Source organism: Pyxicephalus adspersus, chromosome 5 (assembly GCF_032062135.1).
Source record: "Pyxicephalus adspersus chromosome 5, UCB_Pads_2.0, whole genome shotgun sequence".
NCBI classification, from domain to species: domain Eukaryota; kingdom Metazoa; phylum Chordata; class Amphibia; order Anura; family Pyxicephalidae; genus Pyxicephalus; species Pyxicephalus adspersus.
The window spans coordinates 116,083,387-116,093,877 of NC_092862.1; the positions used below are offsets into that span (position 1 = coordinate 116,083,387).

The following is a 10,491-nucleotide window of genomic DNA, read 5'->3' on the forward strand; positions in this document are numbered from 1 at the left end:
TTCTAATATAAAAAATGGTCATTAATAGTGCTTTGATTGGGCTTGTATCAAAATAAACATTTATAAACAACTGGAAATCAGCAAAAAGGTCATCCAAATCCACATTTTGGACATTTACACTACCTCCAACACATTTTATACCACATTTTTCATTCTTTAAAAAATAAATTTAAATGCATAATTTAATATAATCTAAAAGCAGAAATACAGTGATCGGAATATGTTTATAGTGTACATTTAAATTTAATTAACCATTGAACATGTTTTGCAGAATCTGCTTTTATAGAAATGAAGAGACTGATATTCAAAATCTGCATTACATTAAAAAAAAAAAAACTTTGCCCACTTTTGCATATCCTTTTAGTGACAGGTCCCAAGATGAAGCATGACAGTACCGGTCTGCAGTACATTTAGACTTTTGTCATCGACAGTCCTCATCTGGTTGCTCCTGAAACCTGAACATCACTTCCCCCGAGTTCTGCCCACAGCTTAAAGTTGATTAAAAAAACCATACAAAATTAACTTTCTTTAGGCAGAATATAGTAACACTGTTGAATGTTAGCAAAACTGAAATCTGTACAAGTTGTTTGAATGTTTTCTAACTGAAGATGGCCAGCACATAACAGATGACCCTTGATGGGATACAGTAGTTCTTGCTTGAAGGTAGGCTAGGTCTACATGGGCGGTTTTAAAAATGTCTGTAAACGTTTCCCCTGCTTTTAAATGCACTTTTACAAGAGCTTTAAAGCTTGCCTTTAAATCGCTGGAAAGCGCTAGAAAACGTCTATGCCACGTTGTCCCACGTGTTTACCGCGTTTATGTTTCAAGCACTTATAAACACGGGAAAATGCCAAAAAATCATGGGAAAACACCCCATTGAATACAATGAACACGTTTACCTGCATTTTTAAAATGTTGCAAGGAGCATCATCTATGATGCTCAAAAAGTGCCTCAAAGAAATGCCTTGGTGTAGAATGCGTGGAATGCATGGTAATTTCAAACATGGGCTTTTAAACGCTGGGGAAAACATCCATGTAGACCAAGCCTTACTGTGATTGAATGAATAAAAAGTTAAAAGTACTGGATTAACAAAAGATGCAACCTAAATCTGTATTGGCTACAAGATGCCGGATGTTGCCTATTTTTAAATTTGGGTCCTTTTAAACTAAGGTCTGTTCATTGCCTAATGTACATGGTGTGGTCATTAGATATTAGGAAGGCAGCTATGGCAAAAAATGTAACTTCAGCACCATGCTTTCCTTCTCTAGGTTCAGAGAACAGATCATTCAGATCAGGTTTTCTCTTGTAGTTTAATCGCAATCCTTGGCATTCCATGTTTGTTGTACACTGTGAGCTACATAAATCGCTCTACATTTTATGATTTGGCAGGCTATGGTAAGCAGTAGTACTGTGAAATGTAATGGAAAACAGATAGTAATATCCACGATTTGTTATAATTTACCTTTTTAATATTTTTTTTTAAACAAATACTTTCAATAAAGTGTACTGCTTACATTTTTACTTTCCCATCCTAAAACCATGACCGATAACTCTTTATTAAATCAATGGAACCTTTAGATGCTTGCAGTGACACTGATGACTTTATGTCCCATCATGAGCCCCAAAGGGGAACCAAAAAGGTTCTCCAATGAATTCTAATCCTTCTAGAGCCCAAGACAGACCCCCTAACTTCTAGTCAAACCAAACCCAATTTCTTCCACCCTCTCTAGTTCTTACTTGCTTTTTCCATCCAGGTCATCCCAACATCCCTAAGTCCCTTACATTTTTTACAAGCTATATTATGTTGTAAAGGAGAATATGGCATTTTATGATTTTTTTTTGTACCTAAGGTAACAATATTATTGATAAATTGACCATGCCCATACCTACTGACAATGTTTTATATATAGTCATTGACAATGTATATATTATTTTCCGGTCATGTTTTTCCACTTACCCTGATTATAAGCAATTAAAACAAGAAAACAAAAAAAAAAGGTTTAAAGGGGAGCTTTAGGTATACAAGGGGCAATGCTAAAAGTAGGGTTAGAAATGTTGGGGTTCACCGTTGGTGAAGTCCTTATGAAAATGCTAATTACATGGCTGTCCTCGATACCTATGGAGTCAGTGACAGTGTTCTAAGTCAAGGATTTAGAAAACATTGAATATACTGGATCGGCATGAGAGCCAAACAGTATTTTTAGAAGTCAGCAGTGGCTGGTAGCAGATGTTTTTTGTTTATGTGTTTCTTTTTTTTTCAGCGTTTTAGGGTATGTATGGAACTCTTGCTAGATATTTTCACTATATGATAGCTTTCTTGGAAAATATCAGGGTTTCAGTTTATTACAGCAAAAACTAGTGCACACTTACTATCCCAGACTGCTTATTTCATTTTGTTGTTTGGTGGATCATGATTTTCTCCCATACCTGCGTATGTGTATGTGGCTGGTAGCAGTTGGAGAATTAATTAGCAATTAAAGAGGTAAGGAGATGTGCAGGCACAGGTGAGTTTTTCTTCTTTTTTTTTTTTTAATATATAGTCCTGCAATAACTTATAAAGAGAATCTCACCTGCACGTGCTCTTTTTTCATCTGAAATGCTTGTCAAACTGAGCAATAGAGTTTGCAGAACTTAAACTGTGAGCTGGGTGCCAGCTGTCTACATAGCAATGGGTCCTGGAACTGACAACCACCAGTCAATGGGTACTCTGACTGCTGTTTACTTTAACAACGGGCTTGCAGCCGCTAATTACATTGATTACCTGCCACAACAAACCTGTCGCTAAATACCAGTATTAAGCAAGTATGAATGGTATGATAACTGTCAATTCTAATTGTGCAATATACTGCAATACCGTTATACCGCTACAATTCTATCACAGAGAAATTATTCACCATCAACAGCCATGTATAACAAATCTTTGTCTGATGTAAATATATTCCACTGATCAATGACATCTCCAATGACTATGTATGAAAGAACTATTTTTATTAACATGTTTATTTTTGTGCCTAGCATTGTCCTAAATTCAGTAATATAGTTATTCTGAAGGTTACGTTTTACGTAAAACAATCTGCATTTACTGTAGAAGCCAAAAAGATGACTAATTAATGCGCATTGACAGACATTGTAATTACCTCGCAAAGACATTACATAATTCGTAATGTAATTAAAAGAAGACGTTCAGAGGTAAAATGCGCAGAAGTCTGAATGACATGAAAATGGCAATCACTGAACCATACACAAGCGATTCTATGAGCCGTAATTTAGACCCCCCAACATCGTCCTACGCCATCACTACATTTCGTCAATGCAGACATTTCAAATTAATTTCCGTGACCTCATACGCAATTATAGTGTTTAATTTTCAATGCATTAATAATTGCAGAGTGAACACACACACAGAAACACCAGCAGCACTAATCTATTCTCAGCCACGGTTAAAAACTGAAACTGCAAGACATGAAGCGTAGAGTGCATCAGCCAACTGCAGCGTAGTCAGAGAAACAAGCAACAGAAATAGAATAGCAGGATGGCAGTGCGTGGGCGATGCATAAACCACTTTATGAGCAAAAGCTTCTAGTGATATTTTAGACTTGACATAGATGACAGTTCCTTTTCTCTATTTACTATTCTTATTTTGGAAGGAGAACATGTATATTTATATTTCAAATACAAATTCCCGGGAGGTAGGATCCTTTCCTACATACATAATGGTTAAGTACTTTTGCATAACTTCTTCTTAAGGATGAGTTTCTGGTGGAAAGTATGTCTGTATGTCCTGCAGAGTAGAGGCCCCATTGTAGGATACAGGGTGATTGTGTGCACTTATTCAGAAGACCTTATTGCCATACTTGCATTTTCCTAATTGCATATTTAATTTTTCTATTTTGCCTATATTATGTTTTTTTTTATACTTTTATGTATCTTTGCATTATTGACCACTTTATTTTTAGTTTTTATTTTCCTGTGTATAACAACATCTTCCAGAAACAAAATCTTGCCTAGAAATTGTATTATGTGCTATTTAGGATTAATTTTCTGTTAGATAAAACTAGCGAATGACCACAAGAATGAGGATGGAAATTTAAAAAGATAAAAGTTAGTGAAAGGAACAGGAACAGAAAAAAAATAAATTATTTGCAAATCTATCTTATTGCAGTTGTTCTGAAAATGTTTTTATGCAACATGAACCTTTCTGATTAGCCTTTGTAATATTATCTAGTATACCTTTGAAAGATACAACTAAGACCATCCATTACACTAGAGGAATTGCTGGCAAACATGTTACCGATTCCTAGTGGCTATACAGGTAAAACAGCTAACAATGATATATTACTATTAGATTGTGAGCTCCTTTGAGGGACAGTTAGTGATACGACTATGGACTTTGTACAGCACTGTGTAATATGATGGCGCTATATAAATACTGTGTAATAATAATAATAATAATTACTATATCACTCTTTGATAGGGCATAAACTCTGGCCTTATAGACCCCCATACATAGCTCACGTTCCTTACCTCTTGTTTTTACACATGATCTGTATACATTGTAAAGTTATGCACAATTATATAACTTTTAAATCCATCACTAGATTACATTTGGACAGCACTATACAACACTACAGAATAAAAAACCCAACAGCCCAAAAATACAACCCCTTTTATGTCTTTAAAATAGAAACCAACGCTTTTGGTCAACAAACACTGATTGGCTACTCCTTAAACCAAAGATGACTTACACCTCCTTATTCATTCATATATGATGATACAACAGGATAGTAACTTCCAGGGCTGACACATAAAGAACAGTAATGTCCTTCTGCTGTTTAGTTTATCAAAAATGCCTGTTTTGGGTAAGCTTTCCTTACTGTGAATTTGGACACCTTGGCAGAAAAAGAAAGTTTCCTCCATGAAGATTTGAATCCTCGTATTGACCTAGCTTTAGGAAGCGCAGGTCAAAAATATCCAGGTTACAGAGACTAAGAAGAGATCAAGCTTTCCAAATGGGACTCCACCTATTGGGCCCACAACCCCCCCAACACATACACACATTCCTTTAACACACCAGCACATAAATACATACTATTTATGCACTCTGAGTCTAATTTATTAAGGCTTTCCAAGACTGGAGAAAATAGACTTTCATGAGAGAACCTGGTGATCCATCAAGCTTTGAATGGATTTCTTAAATTAATTTGCTATTATTTGGATAATGTTTTAAATCCTACATCAGTGGCACCAGGCATCATTGGTATCCAACACTTTAGGCGAGTCAGATACCTGGGTTCCTGCTGGTTGATGTCATTCCTTTGCAATATGCAATACCAGTACTGAGTAGAGGAGCAGCAGTAGACTGATAAGGTCTTCTCGTTGCTGTCAGCATGTTCTTTTTTAAGGTGTTGCTGCATAGTTGATCCTTGTTGCATTTAAAATACATTTATTATTTCTTTTAAATAAAACATGACTTACTCATTTATGGTTTTGAACATCTGCCTGAACCTCATCCTTTGGATTGACCTGTTGTATTCCTAAATGGTTAAAGGAAAGCCTATCCTACAGGCATTTGCTATCATCCATACTCTGATTTCTGATAATGGTCCTTAAATAAGATCAGTAAACTTTTTGTAAACATTTTGTACATGTGGGTAATTTAAACATTTGTTAACTGAAAAAAGGCCCTAAGAGTATCTGAAAGTATGCACTTTAATGTTCAAATGTTTCACAGGCATAAAACTCTCCATTGGTTTATGAACCTGATGATTGGACTTGATGTTCCTCTTATGTTTAATGTACATCATGTTTCATTGGATATTGTATTGTCTATATATTCCAAGCCCATTTGTGCCACTTCTGGAGTGACGTTATAGCCTGTATTATAAATAAAAGCTATTGATTATTTTACATAAAAAAATGTTCTTGTGAAAATCCATTAAAGCCATTGAATTTCAGGACATGCCTGTGCAGATAGATTCTATCCTTTTGTCTGTAAACACACCGAGACAGATTCTCTCTCTCTGCCTGTGGCTAATAAAAATCCATATTTAAACTGAATTTGTACTAAGATTTATGGTCTCGTGTCAAGAAACATTATTTGCTAGAAATCTCTAGAAACGATAATGATTAAATAACATCTCATAGCTAAAGGGGCCATATAACACAAAACCTATTTTTATTTTAGGAAAAATACACCCCTTTCTGAAAAAAGCAAACAAAAACATCAGGCCTTAGTTATAGCGAGCTGTTTGGCCTTTCAAACACTTTCACTGCTTGTAATAAAAATAATATATGTATTGATGTATTAGTCAATACAGAGAATCGATAATTTGTATTTTTCCACCTGCCTGGAGTTAGGCTCTAAGCCGACACATTCACTTGAGTCTTGCAGGGCCATTTGTTTGTTCCTTTAGATCCATTCATGGAATTTTCAGCCAGGTCTTGGTCGGATACAGTTCTGTAAATTAGCCCATCTCCATTATGCTACCTAATCCTACCAGGATTTGATATACCAGCCACTTGGCTGATACACAATTTGTATTAGGATAAATTTAACCACCATCGTAAACTGAAATATTGTTACGGAGCTTAGACTTAAAGAGTGATAACTGATTTACTGAACGGGTTTCCCATTTCTGGATGGCTCCTGCTGGCTGGCACTTGCCCTTCTGTGATGGTTTCTATGGGCATTTTTTAAAGTGGGTGATATTGAACTGCTCAGTGCCCTTATTTGTTTTCTATGGGCTGTAACAGCTGAGATGCTACGCCTGAGGAAGAGATTCAGGGGCGTTAAAAAGTGCTATCCACATTGCAACCTGAATGAATATACCAAATGAACAATACCAATCAACCAAAATGAATATAGCCTTATGCAGCTGTATTGTAGGAGTGGCACAATTGTAAGTAATACATATTATTATTATTATTATTAATATTATTACACAGTATTTATATAGTGCAGCGCTTTACAACGCTGTCCGTCGTCATGTCACTAGATGTAAAAAAAACAGGACAGCTAAACAGTGACAATAATAACTGAATACAAATATTTGTTTCTTAATTTGAGTTTATCTCTAAACCAGAGAAGCCAAGATCTCTGCATTCAGCACATGGAAGCATGAGTCATTTTTGTGTCATATATTTTCCTAGAAAGATTCAGTAAAGAATTATCGGTTACGTTTTTGTATTCACACAAGGCTGTCCCTGTGCTTTTTGCTTTCGCTAGCTTCATGACTATCTGATACCTTCCTAGCACTGGCCACCTTTGAGTGAGGAGACAAGATGATGACATGCGTTTTTTGTCACGTACTTAGCATGCAATTTGTGTGGGGGAGACGCACAGCGCATACATGTTTTTATGTAAAGCGTTCTACAGCCTGTAATTTGCAATCTGACTTGTTGACAGGGTTGTGTTGTTTGGGGACTTCTATGCTGCAGGTTTAATCTAGATATAACAATATGATTTCCAGTGAAAGCCACACTCTGAAATGAACACCCAACTGTTATCTTGGATAGATGCCTTGCAGAATGATGTACTATTACAATTTTATTTGACTTCTTGTTGGTCTTTTGTTGAAGTCGTTATTTTTTAGTGTATTGAATGCTCTGTACATAATTTTGTTTGAGATGGATGGAAAATGTATATATATTTCAGGTGAATATATATTTAAAGCTAGGGGAGCCCACACAGAGATAGGCCTGGCTGATAAGTGCTGTGCAGCACCGATCAATGTGAGAGCGTTTATGTGAATATTTTCAATAAAAGGCAGTTTTACATTATGGCAATTCTTCCTCCTTGTGATGTTTAGAACAGCTGGATCTGCTGGGGATATGAATGAGTATAAAGCCAGAGGAAAGACATAAAGGTGTTCCAATATACAAAAAGAGAAAATTGCTGGATTGAAATCATGTTCATAATGATTTTTTATAATGAAAGGATCATTTGCATGTGGGGAGTCCAAAAAGCCCAATTACCTGGGTGAGCTGGAGACGGTGATAAACATGTATGGGTTGAAGCACTGCTTTTTAGAATCAGGAGTTTGGATTAGTCTTCAATGTGATTCTGCCACCCATTGGACTACTGATGGTTGGAAGTATGCTAGGGACACTGAACTGTTTTTGAGTAAAGGATATTTATTTGTTTTCTCATAGTTTAGTAGAGGCCATGGGTTACCCCTGCATATGCATAGGACACTGCGGACAATGAATTGGCTTTGATTTGAATTTTATTTTATTTCTTTCAAAATATTTTTGTTATATTTTTATACAATACTTGGGATTTTATAGTCAAAGGGTACACACCAGGCAATTTTTATTTTGGTCATAGGCATAAATATGGGCAAACATGTTGTGGTCTGATTATACAATGGCATTTGGACCAACAGCCATGTGGTTTGAATGACTACTTGACTTGATATATATATAATGTATTGCTTGGATAGGACCCCATTCTAAGGGTCAGATGTGCGGTTAATACCACAAAGTCAACCTTTCCAAAATGCTCAACTTCAAACATTATGTGCCCGGAAGAGGCGCGGAGGTATGGACTTGCAATCATGAGAGTTTGCTGAATGGTCTGGTAAGCCATTGAGGTATGGTTCTCCTGCTGACATGTTGGGAAATCTACCCATAGGGCCACTTATTCCCACAACAACTGTGTCACAGGGGATATCCCTTACATTGGAAAGACACTCTTACTTCCTGTTGAGTCTTTAAGACAGGAAGTGAAAGTAACAAGCTAACATCAGTTTTACCCACTATCTTTCAGTTTTGACTTTAGAAATATTTTAAAACTTCCCAAAAATTGATTGGCAAGCATTTGCCCACAAAGATCACATCCTAGACTAGCAGTCAATTCAGTTGATTTTCTAAAGGATTTGAGGGTAGTCACTTAGCAATACAAATTATTATCTTGCAAAGGAATTTTCACCTAGCTTAGTAAATAAATTGAAAATTTACATGGCAAAGAAAATTCAATCCTTGAAAAGTAATAATTCACATTGCTGAGTGAACAGCCTAAATGGTAAAACAACTCCACTGTGGATTAAATCATCCTGATGGTACAGTGGTCATCTCATGCCTATGATTTTTCATTGGCTGGAGTGAAATGGCTAATAAGGGAGCTTACCTCCCCCAAGGGATTTGGGCTTGGTTACAATCTATCTGACCCCCTGCTGCTAGTACATGGATCGTCATGAATCATTGGTAATGGTGCATGGAAAAAACACAGCCTTTATTAGGTCACTTAGAAATCGATGATGGAACTATGTGTCATGAACGTACACTGTTCCCAGGAGCGATGATTTATGAAGATCTGAGTTCACATATATTGCCTGGTTACATAGGTGCCTTTTCTTTATCAGAACTGGATTGTATAAGAAAGTGAGATGACCTCCTTTTATCCCACCCAAAACATTAAGACATATATAGGTAGTTAATATATTTTGCACTATTGACCTTTAGGTTAGTTTCTTGTCATATATATACAATGCATTGTTCTCCAAGGATGCAAATATTTAGAGCAATGCATTAGTTATTTACTTGTTTTCCCATCACTGGATTTGTTTGCAGAAGTAATACATATGGAATATTGCTTGAAAAATAAAGTTACATAGAAAGAATTAATTTTTAGTTTTCAAAACAGATCTGTCAGTAAAGTTTTAACAATCTCTGTAAAGGTCTCCACACCCTAAGTCTGAAACCTCTAAAATATCATGTTTATGACATTGCTTTACTTTTGGTAAACCAATTTACTGTACTTTACTGTATTCATTTTATATAATCATAATTCTGTAATTATTACACAGTATTTCTATAGAGCCAACATATATTATGTAGCGCTGTATGAAGTCCATAGTCATGTCCCTAGCTGTCCTTCTAAGGGGCTCACAATGTGATGTCCCTACCATAGTCATTAATACAGTCTAAGGTGAATGTTGGGGGGAAGCCAATGAACCTAAACGCATGTTTTTGGGAGGAAACCAAAGTACTTGGAGGAAACACACACAAACATGGGTAGAACCTGCAGATAGTGTTCTGGCCAAGATTTGACCCAGTGCTGCAAAGGCCACCACACTGCCCATAATAAATAAATATATATATATATATATATATATTTTTTTTTTCATGCCACCAATTTTATTTTTGCTTTGCATTTACATGCAGGCTAAGCTGCAATAGTGAATTGGTTGGGAACCATGCAAGGGTTCATGCAGATGATCCTTGCTGCAAAATGCTGTGTTTAAGCTGTTTTGTCTTCAATACAAATACATTCTAGCAGGATATACTGCACCTAAAGCAAAGGAAATAGTCATATGCAGCTTCAGAACACTAACACATTGAAGTGAATAGGGACTGGTTGAGCCATGTATGGGGAAAAATGTTAAATGTGTGTCAAATCCGAGAAAACAACCTTCAACTATGTGATTCCTCACACTATCAAGGCCTTATGTAATGCAGTCATTTATTTTCTTTTTAAATCGTGAATAAAA

General features: G+C 36.0%; 1 protein-coding gene across 1 annotated transcript in view; it reads left to right on the top strand.

Annotated features, from left to right (window-relative positions):
• The window catches only part of HDAC9 (histone deacetylase 9), a 322,976-nt gene that overhangs the window by 155,059 nt on the left and 157,426 nt on the right, over nucleotides 1-10,491 (top strand). The gene's annotated exons all lie outside the window — the stretch shown is intronic.